This window comes from Phodopus roborovskii, unplaced genomic scaffold (genome assembly GCF_943737965.1).
Source record: "Phodopus roborovskii unplaced genomic scaffold, PHOROB, whole genome shotgun sequence".
Lineage (NCBI taxonomy): Eukaryota > Metazoa > Chordata > Mammalia > Rodentia > Cricetidae > Phodopus > Phodopus roborovskii.
The window spans coordinates 19,333,535-19,356,535 of NW_026126416.1; the positions used below are offsets into that span (position 1 = coordinate 19,333,535).

At 39.0% G+C, this 23,001-nt stretch overlaps 1 protein-coding gene across 2 annotated transcripts in view; it reads right to left on the reverse strand.

Moving 5' to 3' along the window:
• The window catches only part of Plcb1 (phospholipase C beta 1), a 648,366-nt gene that overhangs the window by 583,200 nt on the left and 42,165 nt on the right, over positions 1 to 23,001 (reverse strand). The window lies entirely within an intron of this gene.

Sequence of the window (23,001 nt, forward strand, 5' to 3'; positions counted from 1 at the left end):
AATTTCTTAGTAACTTATTTAACATTATTCCTGTAAACTATATGGGTGCGAGGCAGTTTTTCCCTCTAGCTAAAACTGTTAGTAGAGAGTGCAAATGGGCTCTGTCCTCACATGGGTGCACTCTCAGATACACAAACTTTAACGTTTTTGTTTTTATCACATACACAGAAATAAATAGAATGGAAATGCAAGCACCAAGGCTGTAACCCATCCACCTCTGCCCCACCCAACCCTATGTAATCCTGATTCTTCCATTACAGTTTAAATGCCTGGAAATACACATCAATAATACAGAGTGGATTTCTAAGGGTATCGTCTTCTTCACAACATAACCAGAAGACCTATATATCGAACAGGATTTCCTTAATATGATTAAATTCCCAGCATACAAACCTGTTGACTGTCACGATTAACTTCTAAAATACCAATCTGCATAAAAGTAGTATTTTGCACTCAGTTCGTAGAAATTGTATCTATTCAAAATTGTATTTCCCCTTTGATTTTTCAGCTTATTTGTCAACTAAACCAGGCTTATTCCTGAAGGTTTCTGGTCACATCTTCTACCACTTAGCATCTCAGTCTTCCTAGTAAGTCAGTAGTAAGATATTGTATCTTGATAAATTTAAGACTGATTTTCCTTCCTTTGGGGCAAGATTCATTCATATGCTAAATATCACTCTCTTTAATTAAGTTAATATATGCATGATAAAGTTGGAAGCCAAGGAGCAAGATGAAAATAAAAAAAAAAAAAAAAGAAAAAAAAAACTCAAAGGAGACAAGACCACATCGTGTTCTATTTCATCAAGTTTAAAGCACAAATTACTCCATTAACATTATCAAACTGTTTCAAAACTGATTTTTGTTCTTTACTTTTCCTCATTATTACCCTAAACAGATTATTTTATCACATAGAATTTAAAGAAGCTGAAAAGTAGATCTGAGTTTAATTCAAAACTTACTTCCAGTATGTCATATATTTTTCACAGATGGTAAACAAACTCAGAGTAAAATTAACCAAGTTTAATGTCATAGAAGTAGATAAAACCAGTTTTGGCTGCCAGCTTTGTGGCAAGGGTGGATAATGACAGAAGGAAACTGTTATTCAGGGTGTAGCATACACTTCATAGGGTAGGAAGAGTCCATGGGCTATATGGGTGGTGCATATGAAGACATGTTTACTGAGTAAACAATTCATTCTCCATGAGAAATGACAGAATATTCACACTGATAACATGCACTTGGACATCCACTCCACCCTCCACATTTGTGACTCAGGCAATAAAAGGTTCCTAATCCTCCAATTCCAACCCCTTTAGTTCTCCCTGCTTTTCTCCTTTTACTCAATTATTTCTCCATCTCACCAATTTTAAGTTCTCTCTCCACATGTCATCTCTTCTCTGACACACTGTACTTACATTTTTAGGAAGAAAACAAACATCCATTTTTGCCTTCCTGTTTTTCTCTGACTCACAGTGTTTTGCTTGTTGTTGTGTTTTGTTTTTCAAGGTTTTGACTACATGCGTGAGTCTGGAATGATGCTAGGGTTGAGATACAACAGAAAGGCAGACAGGTGGTGACAGACAGTAGAATGAAGAGGTTACTGCTCACTATGGGCAACTGTGGCAGAAAGTACATAAAACTTCATGGACTTGTGCCAACTGAATGATGAAATTAGGATTACTTATTAAACAATTCCCATCAAAATTTCACTGTCTGTTCTCCTCTGAGATACAGACCCCTCAATGTTTAAACAAATACTGTCGAAGCATTCTTCCTGCATCCCACTGATCACTCTTCTGCTTCCTTTGAAATGCAGTCTCCCAGGGTAGTCCACCTTCTCCCCACTCCAACACAGCACTCTCGGTACCTCTCAGAGATTCATTTATTGTAAGCCCCACTTATAGAGTTCTAAGTCATTGGAGACCAACCATATCTCCAGTAGCATGATTCTAGCACCAAGTAGATGATCGGCAAACAACTGCTGAATAATGCATATATAAATGAATAGACGGCTTAAAATACGCTAAATAGGAAAGGTCTATCAGTTCCTAATCAAATGCTGTGCTGCAGTCACTGTGGTTATATACACTGCAAGGAGGAGTCTTTCTCACTCCATTTGTGCTAGTGAAGGAAAAACACATAAGGCAGAACAGCTTATAAGAAAAACACATAGCTTTATCTCTCTCAGTTCTGAAGATGGTTATATATAAAATCAAGGTACCTGGCAGATTTGGCCATGTTTTGCTGTATCTTGTGTGGCAGGGGGTGGTAAGAAGGATCCTTCGAACTCCTCTCTAAAGGTGCTAGTTAGATCTTGTAGGGGCCACCAGAGCACCACTCCTTATCACCTTCCAATGAACCCAGGTCCACATGCCAAAACAATGGGGATTATTTGCAAAGAAGAAATTTGGAGGACACAGAAACATTCAGCGGTGGCAGACCTTTACTCTCAGCAAAACAATGACAAATTACTACTTTATCTGCTAAGTCTCCTTTATGTTTCTTTCCCCTTTGAAATAATTTCTTCTTTATTTTTCTAAAAGATTTTCTACAAATAGTATGTGGGAAAAGCCAGGCTTCATAATGTCTAATAATTGTGCAAAAATTTGCTGTGGAATATTATTTCTACTTAAAGCAGAGAAAAGGTGCTAAATTGGGCATGCAAATTGGAGTTAGTATGGGGGCCTGAAAAAGTCATCCCGGGTTGCAGAAAAATTAGATGTTATGAAACATGAGTTAACTTTGTCTCCTTGCTGTTATTGTATTGTTCCTCAGACCAAAGCAAAGTTGGTCTAGGCAGACAGTAAGACAGACAACAGTATAATAGAATACCCATTCACTTCTAGTACTAAAAATGTGAGTCTTTTAGCAAAGAGAAAATGAAGCTCTTTATTAGTAAGTGTTTTGGAGGAAATTTTTAACATTTGCTTACTATAGTCTATCATAGCTAAATTAACAGATGTCCCAGCTGAAACATTAGCCCTCTCCACCAAGACCAAAGAAGACCTCCTATCAATCTTAAACACAAACTTCATCAATGCCGCCATCTTCTTTTCCCTAGCATTCACCGCAGTTATTTTAGTCTAAAGTTTAAGTGTGGTAGTACTACGTTGTGTATCCATCCTGCAATCAACATAATCCTATAGCTTTAAATTCATGATTGAGACCAAGAACATTTGTTCTGACTCACGAATGTGGTTACTTCTAAAGTTAAGGCATATTAGACATGAAGCTGTTTACTTGTAAACTTTGACTTGTTTAAGAATGAGAATGCTTCCAACTTTGGCACTTTGAGTGATAAAACATGCATAGCTCATGATTCCCCAGAAATACGTATCACAGGCTTTAACGGCTTCAAAACAAAGAAGTAAAAGAGGTAACTAACATAAAAATATAAGTCCCAGCAAAGCCCCCACACACACACAAAGAAAAAAATTACAAAAGAAAACATAATTCAAACTGAGGACCAGTACTGGATCAGCCTGTAATATCTAATCAACGTTACACATTACATCAAAATAAGAGTCCTACTTCAGAACTGTTTTCCTTTCCTGTAAGAGGAAGCAGAAATCAGATAATGTGGTGGCAACGTAGTAGCCTTAGAGCTCATGATTCCATCTGTCTGCTCTGCACTCTTAGCCCACTGCTTCCTCGCAGCCCACAGTGTCCAGAGAAGAACGCAAAGCAAAAAGACACTGTGGCTGATCAGATCTATGAAAAAAAATAGCAAGCGATATCACATACTAGTTAATGTCACTGGTCTTGGAGATGCACATAGCTGCAAGAGAAGCCAGAAAATATAATTTTCATGTCTGACGAAAAATGTTCTCATTTAAAAAAAAAAACAGGGATAATACATTTGGGGTAGAAAAATAGCTGTCCTTGTCATTCCTATAAGAACATAACAGTCCTCCTTTCCACATTTTTCATTAACTAGTCCATGAACACACTTTAAAAATATAAAGTAAAAAAGGTTTATTTAGCCAGTGAAGATTTTTCACACCCACCCATCTCCATCTGCCAGTTTCCACCCACCACAAAACACTTTTACTCAATTTTTTTACATCTCCTTCTAGTTTCTTTAAGGCAAAAATGTACAAAAGATTATTCTTGCCACTTCCCCCTCTCCCGGGAGCTATTTCCAAATCAGTACATGGAGCCATCGTCCTTCTCTTCTGTTGCTTCTTCCTTTGAATTGCCTTTTATAGCTGCATAGTACTCCATGGCTGTATCTATCAGAGATTAACTAATCAGTTTCCCTGTCAAATATTTTATTCAAGTTCCAGTCTTCTGTTTAACCCAGCTGTGTGTAGGTGACTCTGTGGGATACACAGCAGAAGCTGCACTTTCAGAGCAAAGGGCGTATTTATAATATTGATAAGCATCACCAACAATGTTTTCTCCGGGTATGTGACAATGATTTAACCTCCAGTCAGCAGAACATGAATGTATCTGTTTCCCACAGCCCTATCTACAAAATAAGGATCAAAGCACCAGTTATCTGTACCCTGTATGTTGTCTATCAGCTTCTAATTATATGAAAAACTTCGTAAGTACTACATGCAAAGGCAGAAATTCCAGGCCAGACTTGAGCATCATGACATGGACACAACAAATATTTTAGCAATGCTGTGGGTATACTGGTGGGTAGACAGTTATTGTCTCATCAGGGTCTGCTGGTTCTAAGAGGATGTTAGACCATTTATTTAAAACAAGACCATTTTCATTGGAATTTGCAACAAACTAGTAATTTTTGACACACTCCATCACCATGTATCCTACTGTACTGACCAATGTTGGGCAACCAGCATCCACCCTGAACATTCGTATGTTCTTTCACTTACATAGTTTCTTTGATCGTTCTTCCTGTCTTCCACACTTCCGATGTTCCCGAGTCTGTCTTCTCTATCTGTTCCTAAAGCACCATTTCTACCTGCTGAAGCTTCAAGTACCTGTACTGCTGTCATTCCGGTGGCATTTGGTCCTTGTAGCTGACACAAGGGTGATACTGTCTCCACAGCTGAATGAGGAGAGATGCACACCCAGCCTGTCTCTGACCTGAGACTACAAGCAATGCTGCATTTATTTTCATGGGTGCCTTTTGGTCAAAATGCTCAGGAGGTATAGTGGATGGAAGGCTGTCTTCCCACATCTCCATCTTCCCAGAGGGGTGATACACTCATCACCAGTCCTTTATGTTGTTTTCAGTCATTTCAAATTTCCAATTAGCACTGTACAAATCCTTGTCTTGGTCTTACAGATTTTTCCTCTCAAGTTTCAAATTACATTAAAATAAGAAGTTTTCCCCAAATCCACAAATATATTAGCTAAAAGTCCTTAATTATGCATATGCTCTTACCTCAGTAACTTGTTTCATCAGAAGTCCTACTACAAACTCCCATCACATCTGTTGACCTGCTTCCCTTGCCAGAACATAACTACTATGAAATGGCTGAGTATGCTAGGCACTGGGCAACGACAAATAACATGCTAGCCAGCTTCCAAGCTGGCTTGAGGCCACTCTACTAGGAAAGAACATTAAATATTTGAAACCACTGAGTGACCTTTAATGAACTGAAAAAAAAACTGCATTTAGAAAACTACAGATCACCTCCAGGTCTTTTGTTACTTATTAAATGACTCCCAGTGACGCTAAAGAGTTAACACTCACCCATAAATAGCCAGCTTTAAATTGGGAAGAAATTTGGGTGCTGCTAATAGAAAGTAATCAGGACCATTATGTACCTACTGGTTGTCTGCAGATGCCTTAGCCTATAAACCGAATAGCTAGCCAACCTGGAGGACCAGCTTGAGTCAAGACAACTGTTTGAAATCCCTACTTCACTCTGCCACCATAAACACAAAGTTCTATGTAGGTATCAAGGTCACTAACCACAAAGCATAACTTGTCTCTGATGGGGAAAATGAAAGTATTACAAATCTCGGGATAGCAGTGTTGGCATTTGGGGATAGACAGGATTTTTCTAAATGCAGAACTGAACAGTTTCACATAATCAAGCAAAAATAACATTAATCTACATATTTTAAAAGCAAGTGTAAAAACTGTTATCAAAGGACTGCTTATCTGAGAATTTCAGGTTCATACACTGGCCTGCTTGATGATTAACCAGGTTTCACAGAAAAGGCATGGGGGTGTATATAACTAGTAAAATCAGGGAGGGGGCAGAGCATGCTTCAGCAGCACAGGGGAATGGGATTAACTGTGATCTGATTAGAAAAACTCTGATCCTAGAAGCTGATACAGAATATTTAGTCCTATGTTTTTGTGTCTTAATGTATCAGTCTGTAAAAAAGGAAATGAGTGGGGTGCTGTGTTCACTACCAATTCTGGATACCCTAGCAACAAGACAGCTTGTCTTGTCACAGCCTTGAATCCTAAATACTCTCTGAGAATTACCCTTTCTTTTCTCCTTCTCTTAGACACTTATGCAACTTGTTTTCCAAGCAAAGCATCCCCAGAGTGTTCAGGTTTCTCAGTGGTTCTGCAGGTGACAAATAGCAAAGAAGTGGGAAGTTGTCAGCTCTTAAGTTCTCCCAAGTTGAAACAGATCTAACTATTGACTAAATCTTACTGTAAATAATAGTGTACAAAATGTGAGTGATGGAAAATCAAATGCATCGCCATACCCTGCTTCTTAAAAATAGTGGATAAATTCTGACAAAATTTACAGTGTGATTGAAAATTCATTCAACCACAAATTTGCTGTGTTTCCTATAACTAGGCCTGATTGTGTCTACAAGCATCTTTATTACAAAATAGAAAGAGGCCATTTCCCTGTGTAGAGTCTCTACTTCCAATAAAATTAAAATTACAATGTCTACATCTAAATGTACAAGTAGAATATCTCCTAATAGGAATAAAATAAATATAATACATATTTTCAACAAATTTTATGCATTTAAGTATGTATCAACCTACACATGACATTCATCCATATCTTTGTAGTAAAATTAAACAAACCACCATATCCATCCCCTCACAGTACTCAGTATCCCCTATGGCAAAAGATACCATTTACACATTTGTCAAAAAAAAATAAAAATTAAATTAAAAATCTGATGGTTTTTGAGTCCAAAACCGATTGGCTCACTAATAAACTATGGAACTCTTCACCATATCTAATTTCAATGTGCACATCAGGTGCAGGCAAACCATCACCATCACCAGCCCAACTCACATAAGAGAGTAGTCACATTTATTGTTTAGCTATCTACTTTAACTTTTTCTCTACTACTATACCTACAGTAGGCATTGTTGGAGTCTGGAACGTGAACAATATATTAAAAGTATCATCCATAGTAGCTAAGTAGCAAGCAAAGGTGGGAAAACTGACATCACCACACTCATTCTCCACTGTGAATATTGATTTTGATTATTTCAACAGGCATAAATGCCAAGGAACTATGGTGGAAAACAAGATATAAGAACTCTAGGAAGAAAAGAGAGGCTAACCAACCATTGCCATCAGCAAGAAAATAATGGACTGAGAATGTCTTAATCTATACACTATAAAACATGTGAGTAGAGAGAAACCCGTGAACCAAATTAGTATTGTCATAAAAGAAATGGGAAGAGCAGGGTGGGGCCAAAATTACAGATATACCAAAAGGACACAGTAGCTGTCTAGGTCCTCAAGGTGAAGTAGACAAAGGGATAGCCATAACTCCAAGGTTTGTAACATAGTGAGGGCAATGAAGATAACACGAGGAGCTAAGAAAAGATGATTAGGGTTGGGAGAAAGAAAATATGATCATGGTGAGGTATTGAGTTGGGGAGTCTGTGAAAATAGTAAGCACAGAGACACAAAGACAACTGGTACTAGGTCTGGCATAACAGGTAAGCGACAGGACTGCACAGTGAAAGGGGGTGACAGTGTATGTCATGACGAAGGTCATTTGAGAACACATACAAAGTAAGAGGCGCAGGATGAGCTTTGGAAGAGAGCACTATTACATGACCATGCAAAAAACTAGACTGATCACATTTGTGCCGAAGTCAAGACCTATACTGGTGCTCAGAGCCAGTGATGGAGCCCAGCAAGGTAGTACATATTGCTCTCTGCCGGGGAGCCAGTTTCTCTGAAAGCTGACTTTGACTCAAAAACAAAAAACAAACAAACAAAAAACTATTTAGGTTTCTCAAATCAACCCATCTACTCTCCCTCAAAATTATATCTCAGATTGGGGGATCTCCCAGTATCTCTCTGCCCACATTATGATTGGTGTCTTCATCACACAAGTACTTCCACTAATAAAATCGTGGCATACCTAATCCTGTCTTACTTTCGCCTTCTTAGAGGCTCTGGACAACAGGAAGCACACAGAGAAACTGATGACATGCCTCACTTGCTGTTAATCATCAAATTATTTCAGCATTGTGGCTAGCAGCAAATTCACAAATTGTAAAATGTGCAAATATCTCAAGCACACAGAAAATGTTATACATAAGACTATCAAACAGTCAATGCAAAATAAAGACATTGAATAACCTACCTCACTATTTAAAATGAATCATAATTCAAATAACAAAAAAATGTGGTGAAGAGCTAAGGAAATTGACACCAAGTGCACACATGGTACATGTGACTGAAAAAAGCATAAAATGTCACATCGTTCTTACATTTACTTCATTTACTTATGCATCATTTCCATCTTCAATAATTTTGTGGAGTAAATTTTAAATCAGCACTTTCAGGAGTAAAAATATCTCTCTGGGTATATTCCATAATGAAAACATGGAGACAAAGCTAAAACCAGGAAAATATTGTAAAGTCAAAAGACACCTAAACAAGCAATCCAACTCTTCTACAAATATCTGCAGACAAAAGGTAGAAACAAATAACATGAAAGCATTTTAAAGGTTTTTCAAGTGAGACTCACATGTAAAATTATGATTTAATCATTCATGCAGAAGTTTAGGAAATAAAACAGTCATAAATCATTCAAAATGAACTAGATGATAAAATCCAGGTAACTAAACAGTGAATCAAATTGAAATAGTCATGAGTGGAAAGTGTAACTAAATCCATAGATATTTGAGTCTCCTCTTGTAAGAAACAGCTACTGACAAATGGATGGAAACAGTTTAGAGGTACAGTGGCCATTTCACCGGTACCCCTTCCTTTCCTGTCCTGCCCACACAAGGTAAAGGCCCAGAAGGTCCTCTATGTCTTTTATGCAAACACATGACCCTATTTTTATTCATTCCTCTTATTACCCACTCTCTGAACAAGACTATGCTACTGACTGATGTATAAAACAGGTCTTTGTCCATCGGTATAGACAGATCTCTTTTCTCTTCTTTCAGCTTTAGGCAGTCTTCAAAAACTTGCATTGTCTGGACAGCCCACAACCCAGTCATCTGGTTATCAACTGATGGGCACTTATATCACTTCTAAGATGGGATATTACAGCAGCCCTGAGGCTTGTCTGATATATACAGCATTATGTACATGTGCAGACACATATAAGAGGTAACATTCCAAAGAGAGGCTGCTGAGTAAACTTACAAGTATTTATAGTTCTGGTAGATATTACTAAATTACCCTCAATAATAAAGAGCTAATTGCACTTTCCCCAGAAATGCATGCATGGTAAGGCCTGTTTACTCAGCCTTACCATTAAAAGGTATGATCAAACTATCAAACTATTAGATTGCTGATACTGATGTGTTAAAAATGGAAGCTCTCAGTATAGTTATAATTTGTACTCAACTGTTATAAATGGGTCTGAGTTTTTTTTTCATAGCTAAGAGCTTTCTGCAGTTTCCATTTTAATTGGATTGCTGGAATTCTGACAATTAATTTTAATCCACTTCAAGAATTATTACAGAAAGCATCATGGCATGGTAGAAGCTTTACAAATGTAAAACTATTAAAGTTAATACCTTTAGGGAAAGATCGGGTGATGTGAATAAGAGAGAAACCTTTCTGACATAGCTTCTTCATCTTTCATAACACAAATCATTATGGACAGGAGCTAAAGTTTAGTTGCATAGTGACTTAAACTCCAAGTCCTTTAGAATCATTCTAGTTATCTCTAGAGCAATGGTTCTCAATGTGTGGGTCACAGTCCCTTTGGGAGTTGAAGGATCGTTTCAAAGGGGTCACACATATCAGAGGTCATGAATATCAGATATTTGCATTAATATTCATAACAGTAGCAAAATTAACAGTTATGAAGTAGAAATGAAATAATTTTACAGTTGAGGGTCACCACAACATAAACTGACTAAAGGGTCACAGCATGAAGAAGGTTGAGATCCATTGCTCTAGAGGCATCTTTTGGAAACTACCTAGCATGAAAATGTTACCTGGAATTTAGCCATTTAGGTTAAATGCAAGCTTTTTATACATTTAATCCAGGGTAAGTGAAACCTCACAATGTTGGTCAGATGATTTCCTAGCACACATTGCAGCCATTCTAAAAGCATTCCTGTTTCCAGACTATCTTACCACATGCATATAAGAGAGAGATGAGTATCTGAAATCATAATATGTACAAATTTCAGTGTGTTGAAGCATATTTTAGTAATGTCATTATTAAAATTTTATGATTCAGCATCATTGTTACCAAAGTAGCCATTATTTTTAAAACAGAAACATGTATAATTCCCAAGACAATCTATATAAAGAATGGAAGTTACAGTCACACCAAGAAAATGATGGTTCATTTAAAATATGTTAAGGGTAAAAAATTGTATTTCAACAGATTTAGATGACCCTTCCCGGAGGGAATCACCCTACATGTAGAGTGGGGGTGGGGTGGGAGGGGAGGGTGGTCCAGGTGCATGTGAGGGTAGGAGAGAAGAAAAGAGGGAGGAAGGAAGGGAGGGAGGGAGAGGGATAGATATGTAAAATAAAAATAAATTAATAAAAAAATCATGTTTCAGTTGCTCTAACAGGAAAAAAAGAAAAACAAAACAAAACAACAACAACAAAAACAAAACAACCTTGGTATCAGAAACTAAATTTCACCTCATAGCCACTAACATAGTAATCCAGAAAAGCAAGTAAGATTTAATTCTGTTTCAGAAACATACAGGTACCTGTACACTGACACATAAAGGCATAGATATATCAGTGAGTAGAGCTGACTCATAATTCATTGCCTTCTTGTTTTAAGTCCTTTCCCAAATACAGCTGGCAAGTTTTACTTCCAGATTACATCTGGTTCACTCCCTGATAAGCCTAAAGACTGACATTGACACTTGGCATTCATGAACTCATCAAATGAAACTAGCTAATTGCAAATAGGTTCTACTTTATTTTTAAATCCTTTCTTTTTTATAATGAGAATTTCATGGGTGTATGTTATGTTTTGATGAAGTTTAACCTCCATTCCCTCTACTCATTCTTTCTTAGTCCCTTCACCACTATCCCCACTCAATTACGCGTGCACGCATGCGTGGGTGCGCACGCACCTGTGTGTGTGTGTGTGTGTGTGTGTGTGTGTGTGTGTGTGTATGTGTGTGTATGTATTTACCTCACAGAGTGCACTTAGCCCTGACAGTATGTATAATGGTGTATGTAGGTTCATCTGCTGGAGCATGGGTAACCTCTCAGGGACCACATCCTTGAAGAAAACAGAATCCCCTTTCCCAGTAGCCATCAGTCACCAATAGATCCTTGGCTCAGGGTGGGACTTCATGTCTCTCCACCCATGCCATGCTGGTATTTTGTTGGAACTGATCTTGTACAGGTCTTGTGCAGGCAGTCACAAGTGATATGAATTCCTATGTGCAGCCGTCCTGTCGTGTCCAGAAAACAATTTTGTTGTGGTGGTTGTGAATTGGTTGTTGTTGTTTTGTAGTCATTCAACACCTCTGCTCTTGCCCTCCTTCTATGCCCCCTTCCACAGAGATTCCTGAATCCTTAGAAAGGGGCATTTTATAGATGCCCCATTTGGAGCTGAGTATTCTGCAGTCTTCCATAATGACAATTTGTGAATCTCTGTGTTAACTGGCAACTAGTGCAGAAAGAAACTCTTCTGCTGAAGAATGAACTGTGCACTAATCTATGAGTATAATGAGAAACTATTAGGAGTCACTCTACTGCTGTGTCCATTTAGCAAACCAGTGGTAGTAGGTTCCGCCCAGGACATATGACCTTCCTAAACTCAACTTCTTGCTACTATTAATAGTATCAGGCATGAATTCTATCTTGTGGAGCAGGCTTTAAAGCCATTTTGAAAGTAGCTGGTATTGGTCACTATTATAGTATCTGTACCACTATTGTACCAGTGGGCATATCTGGCCAGGCCAGGGATCACAGCTGGGTAAGACTCATAGTTAATTTTCTTCTCCAGTAGTGAACACAGGGCCTTCCAGCACTACGGAAGCTAGCCAGTAGCAATGAAACTTCTTAGTCATAACAGTTTGATGTATCTATGTCCTATGAATTAAGTATATGGTGTCCTCAGCAATAAGGTACTGCCATCAAATTCTGAAGGGTAACTAAGATCAATACCCTCCAATGTTTGGGGTCCTAAGGTATGCACTAACCCAGTGACCATGATCTTAGCAGTATGAGGGAGGTATTGAGCTGTCATAGCTGAGCCCAGACTCCATGCACTCTTTTGTGCTTTGTTTCATTCTGTAGACCCATACCTCTGTCCAGAGAACAAATTCGGGCTTTCCAAATAGAAGAGAACACACCATACAGAGTAGTACAAGTCATTCTGTGCCTTCCAGCTCCTGTTCCAAAAAAAAGTAACCCATTCCTAGCACTATACTTTTAATTTGAGAGCATATGGTGTCTAGGCAAGGCCATGTCCTCCACCCTAACCCCACTACAGGATAACTCTATTTAGAATCTATTCATGTGTATATGTATTTTAAAAAGCTTCTATAGCAACAAACAAGTTAGTTCATGTCAATCCACTACAAACCCATGAGGAATTCCAAACTATGCCTCGAGTATTTTAATATTCTGAATAGTGTGACACTAAAATACCCTTCATGTATTTGCTTACTTTGTCATTACCTGAACTGAAAAATCTCATTCATGGAGTTTTATGGTAAGGGGTTTGAGGGGGTAACATTAGCCAAATTTGCACTGTACTTACAGCTAAGAAAAATATTTGTAAGTATTTCATTTCATTCAAACAATTTTATGATTTGGACTAAAGTTTCTCTTCAGTTTTGCAAATGGTTCTCTGAAAACATAAAATGAAAGTCACAAAGTTAAATGAAAGACATGGACTTAACCCCAGAAAAGCATAGGAGTAACCACTTGCTCTGTAGTAAATGGCATAGAATAACTGTTTTCATGACTGCAGACTGCAACAGAGAAAAACAACAAGTTCACAGCATGGGTGCTAAGTGTTAAATCCCATTTTCCCTGGATTATATATGCCAAAGCTAATGGTCTGTGCTCTGAAAAATGGCTGAATGATCCACTCATAACATAAGGTTTTAGTCCTATAAGGTTTAGGTGAACAATTATGTCATTCAAGTCCATATCTTGTGAATTGTACATGTATATGTGTGTGCACATTTTTGTATGCATATCTTCAGGTGCATGTTCATGTCCCTCGAGGGGTTAAGTCTGTCTGTCATTTTCAAATAATGTGAGATTATTTAATTGCAACAACACAACAGGTATTGCTGTAGCATGAGATGGCTTCCTGTAAATGTAATACTAGTGATATGGAGAAGGTAGTGATGGTAAGAGCAACCTTAAGTTTCCTTTATATTTTACCATATGCAGATTTGAGTATTCCCCCAATATACTCAAACGTGGAACACTATCCTCACTATAGGGTCCAGCATATTGCTGGGTTTTTTGTTTGTTTTCTTTATGAAGCTAACCTTTATTTTTTGAAGTTCTTTTTTTTTCTTATTTTACATATCAATCCCAGTTCCCTCCCCATCCTTTCCTCCCTCTCTTCCACCCTCCCATGCCCCCCGACCACCCTCCTATCCGATCCCCCCCCCACAGACAAACTCCACATGTAGGGTGATGCCTTCCTGGAGGGGTTATCTAAATCTGTCAAGTCATTTGGAGTAGGGTCTAGGCCATCCCTCCTCCCTCTAGGTTAAAGGAGTATCCCTCCATGGGAAATGTGCTCTCAAAAGTCCTTTTGTGCACCAGGGATACATCCTGGTTCCACTGTCTGAGGTCCCTTAGACTACCCAGGCCTTCTAGCTGAGACCCATGTTCAGGGGGTCTGAGTCGATTCAATGCTGGATTCCCAGCTATCAATCTGGGGGTCCATTAGCTTCTCCTTCTTCAGGTCAGCTGTCTCTGTGGGTTTCTGAAGCCTGGCCTTGTCCTCCCTCTCTGCATCTCAATTACAGTTCAGCTCAGTGTTTAGTTGTGGGTGTTTGCTTCTGTTTCCATCAGCTACTAGATTAGGGCTCCATGATGCTGTTTTAATGCCACTTCACTTCACTAGCCTTCCTTACCTAAACATGGGCTGAATGCCTGATAGCCACAAGGAGGCTGTCTGTGTCTAAAGATTTTCTTCATTTTAAAACTCTTTTTTGTTTGTTTTGTTTTGTGGGACAAGGTTTCTCTGTACTGCTTTGCAGCCTGTCCTGGAAGTAGCTCAGTAGACCAGACTAGCCTCGAACTTATAAAGACCTGCCTGCCTCTGCCTCCCGAGTGCTGGGTTTAAAAGTGTGCACCACCACAGCCAAGCTTATAAAAGAAGTGAACTGTCTGTGTATACCTTTTATTGATTTTCTTGCTCTCTTTGGTGATTCCATTTTTCAGTATTCTGCCTTTAACTTTTTAAAGTTTTATTTTCTTTATGAGACAGGGTACCACAATGAATCTCAGGCTGGCCTTGAACTCATTATCTTCCTGTCCCAGCCTCTTGAGTGCTGAGATTACACTATGTTTAGCCACAGGCCTTAATACTATCTTTAGCCACAGGCCTTAATGTAATATGTCTTTGCATATTTTTAATATAAATAATTTTAAGCTTACTAAAACTGTTATAAAGAACTTGCAATTAAAAGGCAACATGCAGTGAAATTAATTAGACATAGCCTTTACATCACAATGGAGTTCCTTCCACACGGTTAAAACAGACTTGTAGAGCTTCACAATGGATTTTATACACTCACTAGCAAATGTGTTTTTACACAGTTATCTACCACTAAAACCCAAAAAGTCTACAACACACAGAGAGAGAGACAGAGACTGAGGGAGACAAAGAGAAAGAGAGAGAGAAACAATTAGCTTTCTATCCTTCTTTCTCATGGCTCAATGTCCTTTACTTTTCCACCACCAAATGTTTACTCTTTCTTGTTCTCATCTCTGCTTGTTAGACTGTACCCACATGAACATTTGCTTACATGCATGTGCATGTGTACAGAAACACACATACATGCACATTATATGGTAGAATCTGCTTATGATGGACAACATATGGCTTTATTTAGCTGAGACTATGTAAGCTCACTTAATATTACACATTTTAATTTCATCCATTTTCCTAAAACTTTTGTGATTTCATATCTTTAGAGTTGGATGGTGATCTATTTTATACATGTTCTAGATTATTCATTCATCAGCTGGTGGACAACTAGACTGTTTCCAATTCTTTGCCATGGGGAATTAAGCAATAAATTACAAATAAAATGAGAAAATGACAGTTGTCATTACACATTATATATTTTGTAGCACTGGCCATAAAATAAAGCACGTGTGGCTTACCATGGTCTATAAATATCCATGTTTTGCTACTTTACTTGAAATATGGAGATGGTGTCACAGCTACTTAGGCTTCCTAACTCTCCCTTGCCTTACACAGAATTTTTTTAAATACCATGTAGTAGCATAATTTAGTTTCAATTAAAAAATATGACTTATAAAACTAAATGTCCTATTTCTCTTCTTCCCATTGCTTATTTCTTTCTCCTGATATCTTCTTTCAACCTGAACAGTACATGACTGCCTCTGGTCCTCCCTCTCTGACCAGGAGATCAGACACTGGATGGTGCTTCTTTCGAGTAACTGTTAATTCTTTGGGTGCTACCAGTCCCCCATATTTGGCTTAGCATGCAGAAGCTAGAGTATGATACACCTTCATTCAGGTTTCTCCAAATTTGATTCTAATTGAGGTTAGCTCAGATTCTTGGATCTGTAGGTTTCTGTCTTTCACAAAATTTGAGACATTTTTAGCAATTATTACCTGAAATGCATTTTTGTCTCCTTCTCTTGTGATTTTTTGGGGATGCTAGTGACAGAAAGCTTAGCTATTTTGTTAACTGCACCACTTAGTCACAGTTTTCAAAAAATTTCATTCCTATTGTGCAGCTTGGGTGTAACCTATGGATGTGCCCTCAATTCCCTGGCACCATCTGTCATCTCCACTCTATTCTTGATCTCATTCAGTGGGTGCTTCTCTTTTGACTATTGTTTTTGTTGTTGTTTTGTTTTGTTTTGTTTCATTTTGTTTTGTTTTTGTTTCATTATCTCTATTTGGTTCTTTGTCTAACACTTTTTTTTCTTTCTTGAGATTTCTACTCTTGGGTTAATTTCAAATACTTAGCTGCTATCCATGTGTTATTATGATGGCTGCTTTGAGGTTCTTGTCAGGTAACTCCAAGGTGTGGTGTGTGTTGCTGCAGACATCAGTCCTTTCTCTTTCAAACTGTAAATGTTCTGGCTCTGGCCCTGGCTCTGGCTCTGAAGGGTTATCCCTGAATCCACAGGAGGTGAGGGATTTTCTGTGCCTCCTGCTGCAGCACCCAGACAGTACAGGATAGTGAAGAACTGATGGGGGATTGCTCTTTGGTCTTCTTTTACTCACTGGAAATATATGAGATGACTCTATGCTGTTCCTCTAGCCCTGAGGTTACAAAGCAATGTGTTTCCTCCTTGGTATCACACAGGCACCCTCCTGCCACCTTTCTTTTCATGCTTTTTAAGTTTTTATTCGGTTTTTTAATTTTTTTTTTACTTTTAGTAGCATATAAAACTTGTGCATCATTACATATTTTCAAACAAAATTTATTTCAGTGTTCCTTTCCTCCACTCGACTTCTTCTTCACCCTATCCTATCACTTTGTATATTCCCATCCCATTTTCCATTTTCCATTTATGTCACCAGTGTCTGTTTGCCTAGACACTATCCTTGGTGCCTCATTTTACCTTCCTTTGTTCTCCTTTCCAGCTTTTACAAGCTTTATCCACCTTAACACACACACACACACACACACACACACACACACACACACACACACATACACACACACTCACACTCTCTCACACACACACAAAGTCACAAAGTTAGGATCCCATACATGAGAGAGAATTACATGCGTTTGTCTGAACCTTCAACTTCCACATTTACTTCATTTTTCTTTACAACTGAGTAAAAGTCCATTCCACTGTGGAAATATAGCACATTTTCTTTTTCCGGTCCCCTATTGATGGACATCTAGGTTGATTCCATTCCCTTGCTACTATGAATAGAGCAGCAATAACACCGAACACCGATATACAAATATCTCTGTGGGAGGACATGGGATCTTTCCAGTATATGCCTAGGACCCACAGTCATCCCTTGCATTATTTCTAGACTAATCATTGAACTCAGCACAGAACAGAGAGATGAATCTATGCTATCCATCTAGATGATCCCGCTTTTAAAATAGAAGCCCATTCTGTCATACCTTTATGTAAAACTTAATAATGGCCGCAAATTTTACTCAGTGAAAAGCCAGACCTCCCAGGTGTGGTGACACACACCTTTAATTCCAGCACTCTGGAGGCTGAGGTACATGAATCTTTATGTATATAGTCCAGCCTGGACTATAAAGTGGGTTCCAGGACAGCCTTGGCTGTTACACAGAGAAAGCCTGTCTTGAAACCCACTCACCCACACCTGCGTTCAAAAGAAAAGAAAATTAAAAAAGAAAAGCCAGCCTTTCAACTGGTTAATAATTACAATATAATTTTATCTCTGACCTTGCCTTACAGCTTCCAGCCCCCATTCTCTTTCCCCCAGACAACTGGGCTCAACTGTGTATCAAACTCTTCCAGGTGTTGGAGTAAGGGTCCTTGCCTAGGACACACAAGAGACCAGGTTCTATCCCGGGTACTGGGAAACAACAACAGAAGGAGAAAGGAGGAGAAGGAAGAATGGGAGGAGGAAAAGAAGAAGCAGCACCATAGTTCATGCTTACTATTTTTCTGCTTGGATCATTGTTCTTCTAGATAACTACATACTTCATATCCCATGTCCACTAACACTCTGCGTAGCGGTCAGCTTATCAGAAATGCCTTCGCTGACCTTACATAAAATAGCCTTTCTGACTCCTTTTTCAGCTCTTCTCAAACTCTCATTACGCTCTGTAGTAGGCTATCCCCCTTCTTATGACTGCAGATGGCTGCATTTTATCTGTGATGGTGTTGACACACAAGAGTGCTGACATTTAGTAAATTCTCAAAAAAGTATGAGTAATTTACAGCCTGCATGTCCCATCCACAGACAGAGCCCTAGCTTACTGTTGTTAGAATGGCTATACCAAACTACCTCTTGGGAAAGAACACACCTGAAAAGAAACTGCCTCTGAGGGTTAAAAGGGCAATAACAGGTGGGATGGTTCCCAGCTACGTAAATGCTCAAGGGCAATTTGCCCTCTTTAACCAATCCTTACAAAATATATCGGGATGAAAAAAGGTCCACCTTGAAATTCACTACAGCTTTCTGCTGTCAATAGGACATGTCCACCGGTGAACAACTGGTAGTAAAGGAAGGCAATATAGTTTCTCTCATTTTAAAAAGCAAGAGTTACTCTCCAGATGGCCCATGTCTTCAAGTTTCAAAACTATATGAACCATAATGAAAAACAATTTGAAGAAAACACATAATGCATTCAGTGTGATAAACACTAATCACATATACCATATAATCCATGCACTCTCAACCATAGTCTTTCAGAAAAAAAAATATCTTTGTGTTATATATGTGAACTATGAGGCAAAGAGAGGTTAAGCCACTTGCTTCAACTGACAAAGCTCAGCAGTGACAGGTCCAGGGTTCACCTTCAGCTATGGCCTATCTCAAAAACAGCTATACATCTAAACACTTAGCTTCTCTCCTAAGTGAAAAATGAGCACAACTTGCGAGCAAATAAGATGGTAAAAATACAAAAAGTTACTTTCAGTGTAAAGCTGACCTTCAGGGAAAGTCCTAGTTGCCCTCACTCAGTTAAGAACTAGAAGCCAGTACTGATTCTTGGAAGCCACATACCCTCTGTTGTCTACAAACTCTCACAGTACACACAGATGTTTCAGAGAGCAGCCACTGCCATGAAGAGCAGGACATGAACTCCTGTTTCCCACACCTGTGCATTCCAGAGCCTCCTCAGTGATCAACATGGGACCATCAACCTAGCAAAAGTGACAATGCTGCTCTTTCAGAATGACAGTATTCTGCACCCCACAAAAAAGTCCATGTTTGATCATTTGTGGCAATTCCATATGTCTTCATCTAAATTAACGTCTCTACTAACTTCCTTTAACCAGTCTTTTGGATTAATTTTTTTATATTTAGATGAAGCCAGAAATTAAAGGTCAACTGGATTTGCTGTACAGTGTGCTTTTTTAATATAATATTCTCCTCCAGGTCAAAAAGCAACAAATAAGTAAGGGTTACTCACAACTTATTGCCTTTGGACTTCTAAATTTATTTTTCGGAGAAGTTATAGGAAATGATATGATTTTCCCACCCTGGCCATAAAAAAAAAATTAAATTTTATTTAAAAATAAATCTTTAAATGCTACTTTCCTATTCTGGTGTACCCACCTAGACCTTAAACTGATTTATGGCACATCAAACATGTGATTGTTTCTCTATTCCTACCTGCTTTTTAATTTTATTTGTGTTTTATAAGCTTGAAACACAACTACTCTTAACCTGCAATCTTCTATAAAAGAAACACACACAACCACCAATATTGTCTATAAGTCCTGGCAACAATAAGGCTCTCGATTAATTTCAGCAGACATAATTACTTTTGTACAGTACAAGAAGCACAAGGTGGGCACACACACAAACAAGCAAACGAAAAAGCTCAGCACATGGATGTCCCACAGAATCCAGGTGGAACATCAACAAGCCCACTAGAAGGGCTAACTTGGTGTTCCCCAAATTCCAGGGCAGTTTGAGCGCACACTGATAAGCCATTAACAATAGGGGAGTTAATTCCTGTTTGTTATATCAACATCAATGCAGAGGACCTACACAACCAAGTTGGAATGGTGACATGGCCAGGAGAGGGACAAGTCAGTGTCTCTCAAAACTTCATGGGATTGGTGCATAGATACCCACAGAACCTAGGTAAAAGTTGGCCAGGAGAGGGACAAAGTCAGGATACGTAACTTTTCAAATTGATTGCCTCAAGCCATCTTGACTAATACCCTAATGCCATTATTTCAATACAAAATTTAAATATAGTAGGAAAAATTGGTGTCAGATATCCAAAGAGAAATCAGACATGATGCCTATTTTTTAAAGGTAGACATTTAATTTCACTCTATAGGGCCATCTTGCCTGGGGACTTGGTTTAGAACAAACTATGATCTTCTCTGCCTTCCGTTCCTGGAGCTCAGTGGGCTAAGATTAAGTGCTGTCTTCATTCAGTCCTGTCTTAGTCCTGGGTGCATGATAAGTATTCTGGAGTCCCCAGAGTCTGAGCAGATGCAGGCACTCTTAGCATGGAATGCACCTGAGAGCTGTTAAAATGTCCACTGACATTCCTTCAAAGTTCCAATTTTTCAGTCAGATTAGGTAGACTGTGGACCAGAAATACCTGGTCACTTGTTAGAATTCAATTTCACACTTACTAAAAATTCTACTGACATTAGTTAGCAGCTAGCTAAAGGAGAACTTACTGTGTGTACCATGCCAAACATTTCACCCTGTGAAGTGCACATATTATTATTCCCATTTTACAGCACAGGCAACCAAAGCATAGACTAGCTAAGGGCCTTCTGCAGAGACACATACAGTGTTCAAGCCAGGGTCTGAGCCAGAGTTCAGATCTCACATGGGGGCACTGCACAAAAGAACGGTTATGGAGGCCGTAACCTAATTCTATACACACAAAGTGAAGAGATGGAGATAAAGTGAACTTTTCATGCTCTGCAGCTCTCTACTCAATATACATCCACTAGATAAGGGCCTTCCGTCCCTTTCACTGCATGCCCTGTTGGCTCAGTTAGATATAAATACGCTGATGCCCGCATCTTCACAGAGCGCACTCAGCTTAAAAAAAGGATGAGCTCAGAGCAAGGACTGATCCTTTCGCACGCTTCATTGACAAAACCTACTGCACTCGCCCTGAGTCAAATTCGTATGTTTCCCATCTCAGAAAAAAATGCTTGTGTGGCCCAGGCTACAAGAGGTTTGGAATGATTTCTACCTCTTCTGTGGAAAATTTCCCATGATCATTTTCCAGCAGTGGAGAGTCCTGAGGTTTAATTCCTATTTTCCCCACTTATTTGAATAATTTTGGGTTATTTCCACATTCTTAAAACAGGCTTTTAAAAAAAGACTACAGGGCACTGAATGAAAATCAATTGAAAATCTTCAGAGGAGAGGAACATGGAGGTAAAAGTTGAACTTAGTGCAAGATTAGTAACAATTACAGTAGTTAGATTTGTTTGTTTACTCAACTGCATTATAGCTCTGACAAAGTAGACAAGGCAAGCCTCAAACTCTAGCCTCCACCTCCCGATGCTGGGATTATACTCCTGGTTTAGTTTGGTTCATAACTGTCAACAAAAGCTCCTGCTTTAAACCTTAGTCTCCAGCTTGACATTAATGTGAAGTGGCAGGACCTTTAAGAGGTTTGGCCTGGTGAGAGATTTTTAATCTTTGTGGTGTGCTTTTGAGGGGCACTGGAGCACCTTTGCCCTTTGCCCTTCCCCATCTGTTCATGTCATGAAGGGTGTTCCCTACTATGCATACCCATGGCCACCCAGCTCTCCACCAGAGGCCTACAAGCAACTAATTTACTCCATGATAAACTGAATTTCCAAACCTGAGAGCTGTCCCAGATCTTCTCCCTCTGGAAGTTGATTGTCTCAGGTATTTGTTACACTGGTAGAAAGCTGGCTAAAACAGCAAGCTGGGAGTCTCATAAGTGAGATAATGTTTCTCTGACTTACTACCAATGCCCTACCCCACTTCATTCTGCAGTAGATCTGAACCAGTGTGGGTTCCCACAGCTATCACCAGGAAGATGCAGGGTTCCAATGGAACTTGTTTCTCTACTAATCCCCCACAGAGATCTTTTCAGTCAAAGGCCAGGATATGGAGAGAATGAGTGTGAGAGAGAGAGAGAGAGAGAGAGAGAGAGAGAGAGAGAGAGAGAGAGAGAGAGAGAGACTGTACCTCCCATCAGGGAAGAACTCTACAGGGATATACACAGCTAGCACTTTGACCTGGCTGGGCTATCACATTGCTTCAATGATTCCAGGTGAGGAAGGAAGCATTTGTTCTCCCCCAGTGAAAGATTTCATTAACATAAGAAGATAATCTACTGATTGGAGACAGTTTCCTAAAGGGCCTTTCTGAACTGATTACATAACTACCCACAAAGCAATCCCCTCTGTATACCCATGCCTTTTGACAATACCTTTGCAGGCCTTGTTATGAATACATGGTATCTATTATATTTTTATATGAATGACTTGCATTGACATTAAAAAATATGGGAAACTCACTGGTAGGGCAACTCTATTTCTAAGGCCTTGAAGCATCTACTCTCCCTCAGAGACTATAAGGCCAGTGCCCTACAAGAACAAGTTGCCCTAACCTGTTGAAGGATTATACTGTAGGGGTCACATACCAGTCAGACAGTCATCTACCAAAGCCTCGGGCGTAATAGAAGGCTCCTCTGTAGCCATACATTCATAATAGGGTCACTGAAGAAAGTAGAAAGAGCCCAATAGAGACCAAAAATGATTCCTTCCAATCATGTCAACCAGGGAGGCACGAACCCTCTCAAATGAA